The 18,836-nt window shown below is 43.5% G+C and overlaps 2 long non-coding RNA genes across 5 annotated transcripts in view; one reads left to right on the forward strand and one right to left on the reverse strand.

Moving 5' to 3' along the window:
- Nucleotides 1-9,471, reverse strand: part of LOC147349220 (uncharacterized) — a 168,817-nt gene extending 159,346 nt beyond the window's left edge. Inside the window, exons 1-2 of one of the 2 annotated variants that reach the window (XR_015149706.1) lie at nucleotides 8,856-9,471; nucleotides 910-1,096 (exon numbers count right to left, since the gene is read on the reverse strand). This is a non-coding gene — a long non-coding RNA (uncharacterized LOC147349220). The remainder of the gene's footprint in view (nucleotides 1-909; nucleotides 1,097-8,855) is intronic. The other variant, XR_015149704.1, reaches the window with a different exon arrangement.
- LOC147349222 (uncharacterized) lies at nucleotides 7,702-15,121 on the forward strand. 3 transcript variants are annotated; one of them, XR_015149702.1, is made up of 4 exons: nucleotides 7,821-8,006; nucleotides 12,623-12,706; nucleotides 13,002-13,138; nucleotides 14,916-15,121. It is a non-coding gene; the product is annotated as an uncharacterized LOC147349222 (long non-coding RNA). The 3 variants fall into 3 exon arrangements; XR_015149703.1 differs by lacking the exons at nucleotides 7,821-8,006; nucleotides 14,916-15,121 and adding an exon at nucleotides 7,702-7,801 and having other exon boundaries at nucleotides 13,002-13,328; XR_015149701.1 differs by lacking the exon at nucleotides 14,916-15,121 and having other exon boundaries at nucleotides 13,002-13,328.
- The last annotated feature ends 3,715 nt before the right edge of the window (nucleotides 15,122-18,836 follow it).

Here is an 18,836-nt window from a genome sequence, read left to right on the forward strand (position 1 = left end):
AAGACACAGGGTGTGGAGGGCAATGTCTCAAGTCACTGTGCTGGAGGAAAAGGGAATGGTCTTTGATGGACAAGCAGAGCAAGGTAGGAAAATAAAACTAGAGGGGAGATGCCAGAGTGACTTCCTAGGACGCAAGAATAATTGGAAGGCACAAATAATTTCTCCTTTCAGCACAGAAACATAACTTCAGGAAGGCACCAGTAAGAAGCTGGGTCAAAGTCCCTGCAGCCCTTAGAAAGGTCAGGGCGGGGCACACTGGGACTGCGGGGACAGAAAGACACCCTGTGTGGAAGGAAGCAGAGAGGAATCTCAGTTGTGAAGCTATTTAGGACAGCATTCTTTTAGGCTGACATCGTTAACTAGTAATCATTAACCATCTTTTACATTCCCCTCTGCCTCCAGCTTTCCACCCTTTACCTGGTTTTTTGTTGTTATTGTTTTTATCTTTAAGACTGCCATTGACAGAAGTTTAAGAACTTGCCCTTGCCTCCCTGTTGTTCAGTTGCTCAGCCATGTCCAACTCTTTGCAACTCCATGGACTGCAGCCCGCCAGGCTTCCCCATCCTTCACTATCTCCCAGAGTTTGCTCAGTCCACTGAGTTGGGTCTGTAGGCTTTCCTCAGAGTGAGGAAAGCCTACAGACCCAACCTATCAAGTGGTTAGATGAGAAGGTACTGCTGGTGGGGAACAAAGACATTTTGGGGAAAAAAAAATTTTTTTTAACAAAATTGAAAACAGTACTTAAGAATGATCATTTCCCATGGGTTTGGTTTGTTTTGTTTTGTTTCTTTAAGAGGTTTATGACTGACACAAATTTTCTAAAAGACTCATAAAAGTTGTTAGCCAGGTTCAGAACAAGTTTCACCACATCGCTTCTTGAGGTCAAAAGCAGTAAAGTGTGACTCTTACCAGAGAACTCCTCTCTCCTCACATTGTTTGGCCAGTTTGGTGCCTCTGCAGCCACACGGGATAAAGCCAAGATAAACTCTCCACGTAGTCTCATTCTGCCGAGGACTAAAATCTGCACTTAACTACAGTCTCAAGCATTTCAAAATTGCTCTGGGTCTTGTTGGCAAGTTATTATCTATCAGGACATCTGGAATTAGCAGAGGAAGGCATCACCTAAAGCAGTGGCTTTTAAACCTTTTTTTGTAAACCTCGACCCACAGTACAAAATAATTTTGATCTTGTGACCCTGTGCATGCATACATAAATACACAAAAATATATATAAACTGAATCAAGAGAATCACAAAACAATTCCTAAATACCCTTGGTGCTCTCTGAAATATCAGTCCATGGTCTATTTCATCTGAAAATAAAACGAACTCGTTGCCGCCCACTGTAATTAGTCACTGCCCATTAGTGGGTCCCTAACCCTGTTTGAAAAACACTAAAACTTGTGATCTCACTTCCCAAGTTGCTACCGTGACATGTCTATTTGCAAAGCCTTCCACCATCCAATCCCATCTCTGTATCTTGTTCCCATTTCTGCTAACACAGTTTTTATTTTATTATTATTTTATTGTAAAATTATTATTTTATTGTATTTAAAATACAATAGCTTACTTTTATTGTGTACCTATAATGTGACAATTTCTGTACTAGAGACTATGTGTACAATATCTCTACTACTAACAGAGATATTGTAGTAATAGAGATATTATAGTAGAGATGAGTTGTTAGTAATATATTATAGTAGAGATGTTAGTTACTAGTAATAGAGAGTGACGAGAGGACTGATTTCCTTCCATTAGACAGATGAAGAAACTGCGCCTTAGAGAAGCTGATCAACAAGTAAGTGACTGAGCTAGAAGTGAACTAAGTGGCTGTCACCCTGAGCCCCTTCTTTTTCCAATGAAATGCATTGGCTCCAAGTGAGCACGGCTTCTCACTGTCCCTCCACTCAGTCTGCCTGGCATAGCCCATGTTCACGCTCTTCCCCTAGCGGGAAGATCCTTCCAGCCTGTTTCTGGCAACTCACATGAGCCTGCTAGTATTTCTGGACCCAGTTCAAACCATGCTTTTACCAAAAATCTACCCGGATGGTGCTGGCCCTTGTTCTCCTTCCTTCTCACTCTGGGAGGCAGAAAATCGCAGAGGTTAGAGGGGGAGCATAGGAACCATACTGTGAGTTTCATTAGTTCAGTCACTTAGAGTCTGGTGATGGTGGAAATCTTGTGTTCCCATTGCCTTTTCTGAAAATGCAGATAATAACTGTTCCTACCCACCCAGAGAATTGCTCCCAGGATAAATGAGTTAACAGATATAGAGTAACCAGTACAGAATCTGGTACATTTGTTGTTCACTCAGTCATGTCCGACTCTTTGCAACCCCATGGACTTGGAGCACACCAGGCTTCCAAGTCCTTCCCTATCATGAAGTTTGTTTAACTTCATGTCCATTGACTCGGTGATGCCATCCAACCATCTTATCCTCTGTCATACACAGTAGGTGCTTAATAAATGTTACTATTATTCACTTGTACCACAATGAGACTTTATCATATCCTGTCCTACCCCTTAATTATTTACCGAATATGTATGTATTTTATTTCTTTGACTAGAATGTAAACTCTTCCTGGCCAAGATATACCACATTTAAATTTATAGATATGCAATAACAGGCACATATTTAATAAATATCAGATTTAGGCATTACAAAACCGGCTGGTGCCAGATGATGAATTTTTTTTTTTTTTTTTTTTTTAGCAAAGGAGCAACTAATGAGGACCTATTAGCCTTCACTTTTCTGAAGGTAAAGCCCCAATGCGTAGCATGTGGGATTTTAGTTCCCCAACCAGAGATCAAAAACTCAGCCTTTGCACTGAAAACCAACCTCTTAACCACTGGCCTGACAGGTAAGTGCCCTGAAGGTAAATATTTGTTACCTTGGGAGACAATTTTGTTTTGGGAAACTCTCTAGGATGGTTTTTCAGTTCCACACACAGAAGTGTTCCTGAGGACTTCTGTGATACAGATGTGGCTCTGTGCTCTGTTTAATGACTGAAAGTGAAAGTCGCTCACTTGTACAACTCTTTGGGACCCATGAATGTTACAGCTATACAGCCCATGGAATTCTCCAGGCCAGAATACTGGAGTGGGTAGCCTTTCCCTTCTCCAGGGGATCTTCCCAGCCCAGGGATTGAACCCAGGTCCCTGCATTGCAGGCGGATTCTTTCCCAGCTGAGCCACAAGGGAAGTTTAATGACTGCTGCTGCTGGCACCCAGAAATAAATTTCATAGACTGTGTACTGAGATATACAAAATTTTACATTTCTTTATTTTTCTAAAAAAACTGCTGTCATTTTAATTCTTGAGCTTTTATTTGCACTTAAGTTTACTTAGTCTCTTCAAATTTAATGCTGTCATTCTAAATATGATTCTCTCTCTTACTTCTCTTTCTTTCCTCCTTCACTGGGACAGTCTAAGTTCCTAAGCCCAACCAGAACAAGGATAGAGTGAGAAATAGGCCAAATATTTCTGCACATTTTTTCCAGCTCTGGGCATTTAATGAACCTGTGAGTGTGACTCTCAGAGGTTAGTTTATTATATTCACCTCTTTAGAAAATAGGACATTTTAAACACATTCAATGTAGCCACTTTCTTTGTCCATGGTTTTCTTTTTAAGCTCACCCAGTTTCGTTCATTCGGCAACACTCCTGCCCCCACCATAAATCCTTCGCAGTACAGAAGAGATAACTGAAGGAAAGGCAAAGACCTCCAGCCTGCTTGACTTTTACCTCCAGTCATAATAAAAACAGATTTTTCTCTTGTACACAGAAACAACACACACACACACAAAAGGCACAGAGAGAAACCACACAGAAAGGAATCATCCAGACCATCTAAAGAAAATCACATATTTTACTGTATTTATTATCTTTCCCGAGAAGTGAAAGTGTGAGAGCCCTTAGATATCTGCTGCAAGGACAACATTTCTGCTCCACTAGACATGCCCTTATTGATTTTCATGGCACCTAAACCCTGGTCTCCCTTCTTGAACTTCATCTGGTAAATGCTGATCCTCAGGACATGGTTTGGATCCACACTCTCGCTCCCATATTTGCTGGTCTTGTTCAAGGAAGACTGATGGGGAAAGAGGAAACGGGGAGAGAAATGACAGCTCCCTGGGAAGTGGCATTTTTTATTTCCTAGAATGTGACTTGAATAGGCTTTGGCTGAGGGGTAAATCACCCTCAAACTCTACCTGCGAAGAGGGCTCATGCAAAGTTCTAGAAGAGCCTGGACAACTCAGTGGATGCTCCAAATTCTTGGTGTTGCAACCTGTTATTGCATGATTTTGCTAGAGTCCCTCAGTGTGTTATATGGCATGTGCTTACGTTGGCACAAATAGAAACATATAAATCAGTGTACAGTTGGCCAGGATTGAGGATTTTACAGCTTCCTTTGAAATACTGGTAGCACACTAAAACTGCAAAATCAGAGTCTTGGCTTCAGCCCAATGTAATCAGTGCCAGTGTGGCCAGGGTAGTGCTTAGTGTGAGTTTAGAGAAACCTCTTTTCAAAACCACATACCCACTTTGGTTTTTGCACTAAGACTTGTTTTCCTGGGCTTCCTGGGACATTTCTGAAGACTACATCTGCTACCCTCAGCCGTGAACTCAAGTGGTCAGTTAATATGGCCCATGGGCTTGACTGTCCATGGAGCTTATGACATAGACAGACATTAAGTACTATATGTTCCCTGGTGACTCGGTGGTAAAGAATCCACCTGCCAGTGCAGGAGACACAGGTTTGATCTCTGGTCTGGGAAGATTCCACGTGCCATGGAACAACTAAGCCCATGTGCCACACTATTGAGCCCATGCTCTAGAGCCCAGGAGCCACAACTACTGAGCCCATATGCCCTAGAACCCACGTTCCTCAACAAGAGAAGCCACTGCAATGAGCAGTCTGCTCGCCACAACTAGAAAAAAGCCTATGCAGCAAGGAAGACCCAGCACAGCCAAAAATAAATAAATAAATATCTTTTAAAGTCCTGCATGAAATATTATTTATGTAAAATAGTTCTGTTAAGAAACCTTAGTGTATTTCATTCAATAATTTTTCAATAATAGACTAACATTATCACTAATACAACTTTGTCAAGCAATTATATTCCAATACAAAAGTATCTTTCTTCTACTCTGCCGAAAGCTATAAAATTATAAATGCCTCCTACTAAGTTTTCAGAGATTCTAAACAATCCACCTCCTCCTTCTAGAATAGTGTAAGTACTTCCTCTGGAAGGAAATCTTTTTGAGCAAAATCATTCTTCTGAGATACTTCTTGCCAAAGTAGAACTCTGCCTTTGAACCTCCCTTTCCAGTGATTCTATCCAGGGATGAACTGACGTCAGTGCCTAAAGAAAGATATCCTTAACCTTGAAACACCGGAGGCTTATTTTCAAAGAAAAAGCATCACTTCATGTGGAGTCAGAATATTTCATGGGGGAAAAAACTTCAGAGAGGCTATGACACTTTGGAGCAGGGAGCTGGCTAGGAGAGAAAAAGCAAGGACCTATTTCAGAGAGTTGACAGAAACAGATAGACACAGTCTATAGGGGGGAAGGAGGAGACTGGGTTTCCTGCTCATCTCACTGGATACAGTGGGATATGTCTATCCTAGAACCTGGGTCTGAGCAGTTTACTCCCTGAGAGTCATCACACACTCAGATGTGGAGAAGGAAAGCGTGAGAGAGGGATGAGCCATCCCAAGGACACAGAGCCTACACTCAACCCAAAGACTTGTCCTCCCCAAAATGGTACCATGGCCCAGAGATCCAGGGTCAGCTTCAGTTTATATCAACAACAGCACGCTGGTGAGAACAAAAAGATCATATGATGTGATTCCCCTGAGTTTAACTCCCCAGTGTCTCCCATTGTTCTAATGATAAATCCCCAACTAAGTTCCAGGTCCTATGAAGCCCTGCAGATTTGACTTGCATATACTTCACAGGTCCCCTCTCGGGAGATTTTCCCTCCATCCTTGTGCTGGAGCCACAGTCACCTTCCTAGGGCTCCCACCCTGCTTCTGCTCCTCTCAGGGACTTTTCTGCCTAAAATGCTCTTACCTCCACTCTTCACCAACTCCAATATCCATTAAGTATCATTCATTTCATGGAAGCCAACGAACCTATCTTCCATCGCCCTAACTTTCTCTTTTAAGCACTTGATACAATTTTATTAAATCCTAATGTCTTTAATGGCTTGACTTAGACTGGAAGATCCATGAAAGCAGGAACCATATCTGCCACAAAGTCTCAGCACCAACACAGTGTCGGACCCGTAGTGAGTGCTTGCTAAATGTTTGCTGACTGAATGCCTGAGAATGAATGAAGTTGTGCAGGAGAACATGGGAGAGACTACAGTTAATAACATGTCCTCTTTCTGTCATTCTGAAATACCCCCCAGATCAATGTTTCCTAAGTACCCATTCAGCTATACACAGAGATTTTATAAATTATAAACAAGATAGAGCTTTTAAAAACTTGTTGAATAATTGTAGTCTATCTTCAAAGCCAAAATATGACATTTTTATTAATAACAGTGGGAGGAAAGGAGAAAATACACAGAAGGATTAAAATACTGTAGCACAATCTATGTGCTATGCCTTTCTACCATTTAATGGACTAATTTTAATTTAGTGAATTTTAAAACTTAGAACTCCAAGTATGCTACTTTCTCCTCTCTGTTATTGTAGGCAGTTGTCCTGGCATAAACAGAGCAGAAAAAGGTATCTGGGCGAGAATTGATTACTACCAGGTAACAGGACTGGAACAGGTATTAGGGTGATCAGAGATAATTACCGAGTAGTAAGATTTATCTCGGTGGCACTAATGGTAAAGAACCCTCTTGCCAATACAGGAGACATAGGAGACGTGGGTTCAATCCCTGGGTCGGGAAGATCCCCTGGAGAAGGAAATGGCAACCCACTCCAGTATTCTTGCCTAGAGAATTCCATGGACAGAGGAGCCTGGTCCATGGGGTCACAAAGAGTCGGACATGACTGAAGCAACTTAATATGCACTGCACCAACACAAGAGTGATCTCAATTCTTTCCTGAAGTCTAGTTGAGTTTGATCTAGAGCAGTGCTTCTCCAGATTTCATGTGCACATGAATCACTTCAGATTAAACTGCAGATTCTTCTTCAAAAAATGTTCAGTGAGGTCCAAGATTCTGCATTTCTAACAATCTCCTGGGTAATGTGTTGGCAACCCACTCCAGTACTCTTGCCTGGAAAATCCCATGGACAGAGGAGCCTGGTGGGCTGCAGTCCATGGGGTCACGAAGAGTCGGACACGACTGAGCGACTTCACTTCCACTTTCATGCATTGGAGAAGGAAATGGCAACCCACTCCAGTGTTCTTGCCTGGAGAATCCCAGGGACAGAGGAGCCTGGTAGGAGGCCGTCTATGGGGTCACGCAGAGTCGGACACGACTGAAGCGACTTAGCAGCCGCAGCAGGTAATGTGTACACTATTAGTTCAAAGATCACAGTTAAAGAAGTAAGGAAGCTTAGAACAACTGGACTTGGCAACACAGACTGGCACAGGTCAGAGGGCACATTATCTCCCTGAAAGAAAAGATTTTCTTCACTGAGCTAGAGCCCAAAGTGCTAAAAATAACTATTTCATTATGAGGCTGGTGTAACTTAGATCTAAAGGGTGAAGAGTAAATACCATCTGTCGCCAGCAGAGGGCAGCAGAGGGCAGGGTAAATTGCGCAGGACTCCTCCCACCCCCACAACAGCCCAAACACCCTGAAAGTAAACTTAATTAAGGTCAAAACAGAACACAGGTAAGAGAGCAATTGGAAAAGAAAGACGCTGATAAAATCAGCAGCAAGGAGAGAGATGTTCACACAGGCCAGAATAAACTCGAAGGAGGGAACACTTTGTAGCGGTGGCACCTGGTCGGGAGACCCAAGCTCCAGTTTAGACAGGAAAAGGGAGCAGAGCCTTTGGGCCAGCCACTCTCTCACCAACAGCCTTGATTCCATCGCGGTAAATCAGGGGGAAATGCAAAGAGTGATCTCTAATGGGCATTTTCAACCTTCACATCCTATGATCAGTGCTCCTGGTTGTAGGTTTGAGAAAATTGGAAGGATCCCTCTTCTTCAGGCAAGGGGTGGGGAGTCAGAGGGCGGACATGGTGAGCTGGCTGGTCCCTCTGCTGGGTGAAGCCCAACAAGCCTTCAGTTTGCTCTGAAAGTTGGAGTTCCTTGGTGGCTGTGGGAGTTTTTTTTATTTTGTTTTGTTCTTTACTCTGTTAAAAATTGCATGCAAATAGTTGAAAAGTAAACAGGACTAAAAGGCTTATAACTGAAACAAGTCTTTCTTCCTCTTATCCTCCTCATCCTTTTCCTCAGGAGCAATGTCTTTGAATTCTTTTCATTTCTTCTCCAATTTGCCTCCGTATTTCCAAATAATATATAATATAATCCTATTACTTGATCCAGCTGGGCTTCCCAGGTGGCGCTAATAGTAAAGAATCCACCAGCCAATGCAGGTGACTCTGGTTCGATCCCTGGGTCAGGAAGATCCCCTGGAGAAGGAACTGGCAAGCCACTCCAGTATTCTTGCCTGGAAAATCCCATGGACAGAGGAGCCTGGCGGGCTACAGTCCATAGGATCACAAAGAGTCGGACACGACTAAGCCCTACTACTACTACTATTGGCTTTTTCTCTGGCAGGTTAGATACTAATTCAATCACACCATCTCTTCCCTTCATTATTCTCCAAATATAATGTCTTATTTTTGGAATCATATCTACATTTGTCACCAGCAAAGAAAGACCATTAGCAATTCCTGGGAAATTAAAGTAGAATCCGGGTAATAAAACACAGGCTAACCTTTTTCTTTTCCTTTGTGATTCGTTTCACTTGTTCATAGAGGGCCACACACAGAGGCCTCGCATCCAGCCCTTCAAACCAGAGTTCCCAGGTCCATAGGCTGCAACTGACACAGCCAAACGACTGCCGACGACCAGGCACAGCACTCAGTTCAAGATGGCGGCGGCAGGTCGCTTGCTGTGCCTGTGCTGTGATCTAAAGCCTGAGCAGGACGCCTGCCCCAGACCCAGGAGAGTTCCGCCCCATTCCTGGTGCCTGCAGAGAACCCAGCTGAGCAGCCCCACCCCGGGCCTATGGGGAGAGCATGCCCTCTAGAGCCCAAACACAGGCCTCTCCATTCTCTTCCTGTTCCGTGCGTGCTGGCTCAGTGTCTCCGACTCTTTGCAACCCCAAGGACGGTAGCCCACCAGGCTCCTCTGTCCATGGAATTTTCCAGGCAAGAATACTGGAGCCAGTTGCCATTTCCTTCTCCAGGGGATCTTTTCCAACCCAGGGATGGAACCCTTATCTCTTCTGCACTGGTTGGCCGATTCTTTACCTGCTGAACCACCTCCCATTCTCTTAGGAAAAAACAAAGCTTTCCTTTGCTTCTGAATCAAACCTGGTATCATTCCATTGGTTAATGACACGGGGCAGGAGGAGCCTTTTTAAGGCCAGACTCGAAAGTGTTGGTAACATAGTCACTGTTTTTATTATGACTATATAAACATTATTTAGGTAACATACTATGTCAAGTAATATACTGTGACTACACTTAGTTTCTTGTACAACCTTCTTCATTCTTTCTGGAGTTATTTCTCCACTGATCTCCAGTAGCCTATTGGGCACCTACCGACCTGGGGAGTTCATCTTTCAGTGTCCTATCTTTTTGCCTTTTCATACTGTTCATCTCATTCTCAAGGCAAAAATACTGAAGTGGTTTGCCATTCTCTTCTCCAGTGGACCTCACTCTGTCAGAACTCTGACCCGTCTGTCTTGGGTGTGCCTACACAGCATGGCTCATAGTTTCATTGAGTTAGACAAGGCTGTGGCCCATGTGATCAGATTGGTTAGTTTCCTGTGACTGTGGTTTTCAGCCTGTCTGCCCTCTGATGGAGAAGGATAAGAGGCTTAAGGAAGCTTCCTGATGGGAGAGACTGACTGACAGGGAAATTGGGGCCGTGTTCAGTAAATCTTTAATCCAATTTTCTGTTGATGGATGGAGCTGTGTTCCCTCCCTGTTATTCACCTGGGGCCAAACTATGGTGGAGGTAATGAAGATAATGGCAACCTCCTTCAAAAGGTCCCATGCATGCACTGCTGCACTCAATGCCCCCAACCCTGCAGCAGGCCATGGATGACCCACGCCTCCACTGGAGACTCCTGGACTCTTATGGGCAAGTCTGGGTCAGTCTTTTGTGGGGTCACTGCTCCTTTCTCCTGGGTCCTGGTGCACATAAGGTTCTGTTTGTGCCCTCCAAGAGTCTGTTTCCCAGTCCTGTGTAAGTTCTGGCAGCTCTATGTGGGGTTAATCGTGACCTCCTCCAAGAGGCTTATGCCATACCCACTTCTGCTGCACCCAGAGCCCCTGCCCCTGTGGCAGTCCACTGCTGACCCGTACTTCCACAGGAAACACTCAAACACAGTTCTGTCTTAGTCTCTGTGGGGTCTCTGGGTCCTGGTGCACACAAGGTTTGTTTGAGCCCTCTGAGCGTGAGAGTTTGAGTAATCTCCAGGATTTGATGATGGACAGGGAGGCCTGGTGTGCAGCAAGCAGTCCACGGGGTCGCAAAGAGTTGGACACGACTGAGTGACTGAACTGAACTGAACTGAACAACCTTCTATTTATTCCAGAATTAATAATTGTCCTTTTTTTTAAATTTGACCATCTGACTAAGCATACCCCAGGACCTCTATAAAATGTCCCTTCTGATTCTGAAGACAGTTTTCCACAAAGGAGAATTTGTCAAATCTGACAAATTCCACATTTTGGTATTAGATCCTGCTTCCTGGATCCCATCCATTCTTCTTTTTGTTTTTCCTCATTTTAGTGGACCATATCATCCATCCAATAACATCCAATACCCTTGTGTCAATGCCTCTTTGGTCACTGTGGTTGTCTAAGACACATTCTCTAGTAGATTACTCAAGAAGAACTCAGAACCATTGCTTCCTCATTTTTTGGCCTGGTCATGACAGCAGGTCTGAACTCTGTATTTTGTTTGGCTGGATATAAACTCCTTAGCTTACATTTTCCTTCCTTCAGTATCCTAATTGTTAGTTCATTGTTTTTCTGGCATAACACATTGCTCTCAAACCACCTGATGAAAATGTATTTCCTTTCCGTAACCCATGAATTGTCTTTTAGCCTGGATACCTTGAAGATTTTTAGCCTGGATACCTTGAAGATTTTTTCCTTTCCTTCAAGTCCCATGTGCCTACTAGACTAGGTATCAGGGTTGACCTTTTAGAGGTCAGTTTCCCAAATTTTTGCTTTTAATCTGAGGCTTGAAATCATCATTGATTTCAGGAAAGTTTTCTTGAATTAAAAACTGTAGCCCACTCCAGTGTTCTTGGCTGGAGAATCCCAGGGTCGGGGGAGCCTGGAGGGCTGCCATCTCTGGGGTCGCACAGAGTCGGACACGACTGAAGCGACTTAGCAGCAGCAACATTTGTTATGTACTCTACTTATTTGGTTTTCTTCTTTGAGGATACCTAACACCTGTACATTGGATCTTCTTTGCTAATCCTATCAGTCTCAAATTCTAGTTCTTCATTCTGATTGATATTTAAATTTTTTCCCCTTCTCCTCTTCTATTTCTCTAAGCAATATTCATGATGCTTATTTTCTTTTGTTTTCCTCCTAGTTTCTCTAGTTCTGAAATTTTTTCTTTTATCCATACTTCTTTTGTGACTCCTGTTGTTTCACATTTAAATGTCACTTTCTCCAATGTCTCCCGAGTTTTCCTAATTCTGATTCCTGTTGTTCTCTCATAATTTCTACCCACTTCTTTTAGCTTTTTTTGAAATATTAGTTTACAATTGTCATCTGCTTTGTGGGAATATTTTTCCAGAACCTTTCATTGAGTAGGGACGTTATTCTACTTATTTCCCTGCTTTTAATAACTCTGTATTGATTCACTCCCAATCTTTTTCTGCTGCTCATTTTTTCAGAGGTTCTACTCTACTTTTAGGAAGGAGGGTTGAGTGGATAGCTTTTCTAATTTCATAGCACGAGGATTCCCTCTCGTGTTATTTTTTGAAGAGATAAATATCAATATACAGCCTTGAGCTTTCTGAGACATACTTTCTCTGTGTCCCCTCTCCCATTTTCATCAGGACTTCTCATTCCTTTTTCATCATTTCTATTCTTGGTTTGGATTCTACTTCCAGCAGTTTCTCCGCAGTGCAGAACTTTGCCTGGAATAAGAAGGGAGCTTTTCGTTTTTCAATTCTAGAGTTAGCAGCACTCAGATTCCTCCAAGTTCTCTCTCATTAACCGTATTCTCCGGCTCTAGTCACAGATTTAACTCCGAGTCTGGTACGTGCATTTTAAACATTGTGATCTTTTGACCACATCTCACTGTAAGCCAGGACGTGTATGCTGGTTCCACACTGCTTGCACACATTCCAGTCCCAGGGTTTCCTTGAGCATGTGTCACCTTAAGAGGCAAAGTTTGAAAGGACTGGGGGAAAGTGACAATACGGACATTTATGAAACCCCTTGAATCCCTCTCTACATGAGAGCTGCCAGAACAACCATTAACCTTGAGTTTTTGTTTTTCCAGTGTTATTTTAAACAATGGCAATACACTGGATCCATGGTTTTGGTTTTGCTCTCCTTGCTGTTCTGCTCGAGACCCGAGTTTGAGGTGAGTCTGTGATCTCTGGATTACATAATCCACGTTTTCATCATTTGTAAATAGGATAAAGAATAATACCACAGAGTTATCAAAATCAGATGAGATGATGTGGAAGTTTAAACTTGTGAAATTGCCTATGATTTAACCTGACATGTAAAAAAAAAAGATAAACTGTAAAATCATATGCTATTGTTAGTTATTTCAAACTTGATTTATGAAATATGTGGAAACCTGTAATTTTATGTTTAACCACATTGTGCCAAATATGCTTCTTTTTTTTTTTTTTTTCTGCCTCTTCCAACAGAATATTGCTTCCAAAACAGCCACGATTTTTGGATTTCCCTGGTGGTCCAGTGGTTAAGAATCTGCCTGCCCATGTAGGGGACACAGCTTTGATCCCTGGTTGGGAAAGATTCCACATGCTTCAGAGCAACTAAACTGGTAAGCCACAGCTACTGAAGCCTGCCTGACCTAGAGCCTGTTTGCCGTCAGCAAAAGCGTCTGTAGTGAGAAGCTCCTGCACCACAACACAGAGCCTGGCTCCCTGCAACCAGAGAAAGCCCTCAGGTAGCAAGGAAGACCAAGCACAGCCAAAAATAAAAATAAATTTAAAAATATATATATTTTTAAAGCATGAAGATTTTTGTCTGGCTTCTTCCATGCCATTTCCTCACTGACGGGTCTGGTGCCTGGTACACCAGGTAGGCACTCCAGAATTACTTGATGAATGAGTGAATGACTTGTGCTAACGTTGCCTTAAAGCATATTGTGAAAGATAAAACGAGTGAGCAAAACATAAATTCTGATTAGGCGGTTGTCGAACTGGGCCTGTGTAACATGCTCTGCCAAACTTTTCCTTCCGCATCTCCGTTTGCTTTGCATCCCTGCCAAAAAAATAACATTGGCCCCTGCTGTGGAGCCGGGATGAGGCAACCCCTCCGCAGGGCAGTGGCCAGGAAGAACTGCGAAAGGCGGCCGCATTGGGCACCCAGCCTCCAGCCTCCAGCCTCCGATCCAAAATGCAGAAAGCCTGAAACAATGTGCAGAGCAGCCAGGCTGAGAACAAGGGACAGCTCTGTCCCTCTCTCGCTGGCGTTTATGGAAGGAAGCCTGGCTGTCTGTTTTTAAGTAAACAGACTTGCTTTAATGGAGCAATCTGTCAAAATAAACCGAGCTGCTTGGGCGTGGGGGGGTTAGCGGGGAGAGGGTGCCACACCGCTTCTGTCTCCCGTGGGAGCTGTTTATTTGAGAAGAATGATAAATGGGAGCGAGGCAGAAGCCTGCGGTAATGACACTCAAAGCAAGAAAAATAATAGCGTGTGGCTTAGGATGGGCTCATCTTCACTCGATGTATAGATGGCTTTTGTGTGTTTAAAGAGCCAGCCCCTTCTATTTGCATCTCAAACACCCCTGCCCAGGAGCAGTAGAGCGCAGGAGCTTTACCGGCAGCTTGTGGTCTGTGGGTTTTGCAGGAACAGGGGAGGTAAGGAAGAACAGATGAATGAGCCAAAGTTTAGTCTCTACAGGTTTTCTCCCTCTTCTACTAATGGAGGTGTGACAAAAGCATTAATTTGCTTCATCACCATGCAGTGCTTAATAAATGAGTAACAAGTTTGCATCGTGAGATGCATGGGATGGGACATGTTGCAGAGAAGCGTGGAGGGCAGAAATTACGAAGACTCACATTTTGGACTTTACTCAGAATATTCGCTGCTTGTGAAATGATACAATGAAAGGGCCAGGTGTAGTTTAACCCTTTTAGTTTGTGCCAGGACCTTGAATTCTTTGCAAAGAAGAAAAGGATTTAATGTAAACTGCAAATGCTTTAATCAAGTGGCTTTCTTCGCATACCGTGAAAGCATTTTGAAACATTCAAGTACAAAAAAAAAAGTCCTTATTTTCTGAAAATATAACCTCTTAAACACCCAGGACACTGCCAGACCAAGTCCCATCAAGTAACAAGGCACAATAAGAAGCTTAAAAAAGGTAAGGATTAAGTTACATTTGTATGAATAAGCTCATTTTTGTTGTTCTGGTCTCAATCTTTAAATGATCCTATCTCGTGCACGTAAGGTGTCTCCTCGTTACATTGTACATTACTATTCTCAGTGTGGGTCCCAGTGAGAGCCAACATGTCCCCAGGGCTCACGAACCTTTGGAAAGAACCACATCAATAGCAATCACTCAGAGTTTGCTTGCCTATTGTCCCCACCTGCAGGGATGGCCCCTCACCGCACTCCTGAGATGCCCTGGGCTCCTCTCTCCTGGAGATGGGAATCTGCGCCTGCTCCCTCCACATGAGCACAGATCCTGCCCCACTACTGGCACCTTCTGAGAGGATGCCCTTCTTGTCCCAGGACTATCCCCAGGCTCCCAAATCTGCAAAACACACCAGCTGCTAAAAGATGCACATTCCGCCACTGGCCCCCCACCCACCCACCCAGCCCTCTCAGGTCTGAGCCATGCTGGTTCTGCAGCAAAAATGCCAGAGGTCCACTCATGCCAGCTCCCTGTTCCGCTTTGTTTCTTGGGCCTTGAAGCAGCCTGACCTTACACCTCAAGTAACTAGAGAAAGAAGAGCAAACAAAAGCTAAAGTAAGGAGAAGGAGAAAAATCATAAAGATAAGAGCAGTAATAAATGAAATAGAGACCAAAAATATGCATTTATAGCAAAAATCAACAGAACTAAAAACTGGTTCTTTGAAAAGATAAACAATATTGATAATCCTTTAGCCAGACTCATCAAGAAAAAAAAAGAAGAGGACTCAAATCAAGAACTCAAGAATTTTAGCAAAGCAGTACCAGTGTTAATCCTTGTTAATTCTTAGCCTTGAATAAAATGCCTTACTGGGAGAAAAAAAACTACCTGACTTGTGCCCCCCATTTCACAAAATCTCTCATGAAAACATCATCACTGCTTCTACCTTCTTCCTCTCCCTCCACCTGGGATATAGACCACAGCCTGGGAATGGAATAAATGCCCCTCCTCCATCACCCAAAGGAGCACAGGTGTCCTCCTCCCAAGGAACATTAACGTCCCTATGCAAATTCACTCCTCCAGGGCCTTCCCTCCATTTGACACACATGCCAAGATACACTTGAATATCAAGAGTGTCAAATTCTGTCTCACTCTCACACCAGGCACCAGGTCCTGCAAATGAATTTTTCCCTCTAAAGCTTCACCCTGACCTTCCTTTCCTTCGCATTTGCCATCATCTTGATTCCAGCTTCTTATTTCTTTGCCCCTGGCTGAACTCAGAAGTTCACTAATTGGAATCACTCCTCTGTAAATTCATCCTAAAAGCTGCTTCGGAAACAAAACTCCTTAGATGCCGTCTTGAGCACATCACCTGCTTGCAGCAGTTTCTGAAGTTTGATTGGCCGTATGAATCAGGCCTGTTACAGAAAGAGTGCAGCCTTGGAATCAATCACCACGGTTCCAATCTTAGTTCTATGCTTGAATAACTTTTGTAACTTTAGTTGCTTTAAGCCTAAATTTCATCATCTATAAAATGTGATATTAATATAGGCTTCATAGGGCTACTGTGGGCTTCCCTGGTGGTTCAGATGGTAAAGAATCTGCCTACAATTCAGGAGATCCAGACTCGATCCCTGGATTGGGAAGATCCCCTGGAGAAGGGAATGGCTACCCACTCCAGTTATCCTTGCCTGGAGAAATCCATGGACAGAAGAGCCTGGTGGGCTACACACGGACACAACTGAGCGACTAAGACATTCACTTTTAGGGCTATTGTAAGAAAAAATTAAATAATGTGAAGTGTTTTTTTTTTTAATGTGAAAAGACAAATTTGAAGAATAATGTTATGAAAATGCAAGCACTTCCTCTTGGAAATAATGTCCTCCATAAACTGGCCACCACTCACTTTTTTACCCTTTGCTCTAATTACTCCCATTTCCAGCCCTTCTTGCTGGACTTTTGCATCTGTTTCTTGCCCTACAAATGTGTCTTTCACTTCTAGATAACACTATTTGCTGTAATAGAGAAAACAAAATGTCAGTGGCTTAATACAAGAGAACTTTATTCCTTGCTCAGTTAAAATCCAAAACATGTATTCCTACCTGGCAGGTGGTTCTCATCCAGGTGATAATTCCGGGATTTGGGGTCCTTCCATCTTGTGGCCCTACAATCCTTTACACGTGGTTTCCAGGGTGACTCCAGAGGAAGAGACAACAGGGAGACTCATGAGTGGAGGTTATTACAGGTCAGGCATGGAGGAGCACATAGCAGAACTGAGTCACATAACAGCATCTGATATAACCCAGTAGCATGTCTGGAAAGAAGAGGACACGGGGTTGGTGAACAGCTGGCTACTCTGTGCCACCCCCACAGACATATATATATTTCCCAGACTACAGTCCCCAGATACATCCTTCAAAAACCAGCTCAAGTCTCATTTTTAATTCATGACGTCCTTTTGGAGCAATCTGACTGACGATTTTATTCTCTGAACTCAAACTCCCAGCATACATTGATTATACCAGCCTTTGATCCATTGTCTTTTTTGTTAAATCACACAGACTTACTTCAAATCTTTTTTTCCTTAAACTCAGAGATATAAATCTGGTCCCATCCTCCTTGATGAAACATTTCTTGCATCAACATCCATAATTTCACACTTCCCCCTGTCTCCTATGAGCTCCAAGGCAGGATCAGTGCTTTTTCTACTGAGTAACTGTGAGAGTCCCGCAGGTAATGATTCTTCTCGGAAAGTGGCTGGGAGGCTGCAGTCAGGCCTCAAACTTCAACTTCACATCCAGGAAGCACTGGCTGAGGAAGAAGCTGATCTCAACCCAAGAGCTTCCAAAATTTCTGAAAGCCTCTTCAGCTGCCAATTATATGATGTTAACATTAAGACATAAGTACCTAGTGTCGGGTACTTCTTCCCGACGGGCTTCCCAGGGAGCTCTAGTGGTAAAGAACCAGCCTGCCAATGCAGGAGACATAATGAGATGTGGGTTCGATCCCTGGGTAGGGAAGATCCCCTGGAAGAGGAAATGGGAACCCACTCCAGTATTCTTGCCTGGAGAATCCCATGGACAGAGGAACCTGGCGGGCTACAGTCCATGGGGTCTCAAAGAGCTGGACACGACTGGAGCGACTTAGCAAGCACACGCCTAGTATTGGCTATAGAGATTAGCAGTAATGATAGGAGTTAAATTGTTATGTGATGTTGGGAAGAATAGAAGAGGCAAAAATGTCTCTGATCACTTCTGAGTGTTCACTAACCAGACACGGTCATGTATTCCATTTTCTCCCTAGAGATGGCAATATGTGTTCTTGTCACTCCTGTCTGTTGATGATGTTGCTTTGGGGAACAAATAAGACTCTATAAGATGAAAATGAGGGTAAAATTTGGAGATGGAAGAAAATCAAGGACCTCAATTCTACAGTAGTTGCTTACAGAAATTTAAAATATGAAAAAAATACGTAGCAGAACTCCCAAAACCCACTTGTAATTGTAGGATAGCTTCCCATTCCCTCTCCTCTCCTCTCGTCCTCAGACACCCATACCTCACAGGAATATTTGGACATCCCGAGGTTCTGAAATCTCTTGAGAAGCCCAAAAGGTAGAGTGACTTCCCTGCTCTCCAGCCACTTCAGCCACACCGAGTGAAGCCTGCCGCGCTCTGGGCAGGGGAGCTGGCTCAGCCCATCCTTCTGAACAGACTGCAAACCTCACTTCTCGTTCCGCTGTTGACGGCATGGAACGGTGTAAACTAAAGGCTCCTTCACATTTATTCATGCAGCTCCACTCCTGCCCTGTTGAGGTACAAGTGCCCAGAGACAATTAACTGATGATTCATCCTCCAGGACGCCTGCTAAGGCAGGCTGCCTGGCTGTGAGTGAAAACATACTTGAGCAGTAGCTGATCTTTTCCTTTGGTTGAGAACCAAGTCAGACCAGGCATGTCTTTGAAGTTATTTCTGTCTCGGTGGATTAGAGGTATCAAAAGAAGCAGCTCCACAAACCCTTACCAAATATTTACAATTCTGCACTAAACAACCTCCACCGTACCTTAACCTTTACCGTCTTGTGAAATGCTTGCCAACTTCCCTGCCAAACACATACACTTGCCAGCGTAGGAGAGAGGGCAGCAGCTCAAGGGAAATGAAGTGC

This window comes from Bos grunniens, chromosome 21, assembly GCF_055505025.1.
Source record: "Bos grunniens cultivar Pamir isolate PY7600 chromosome 21, Bosgru_T2T1.0, whole genome shotgun sequence".
NCBI classification, from domain to species: domain Eukaryota; kingdom Metazoa; phylum Chordata; class Mammalia; order Artiodactyla; family Bovidae; genus Bos; species Bos grunniens.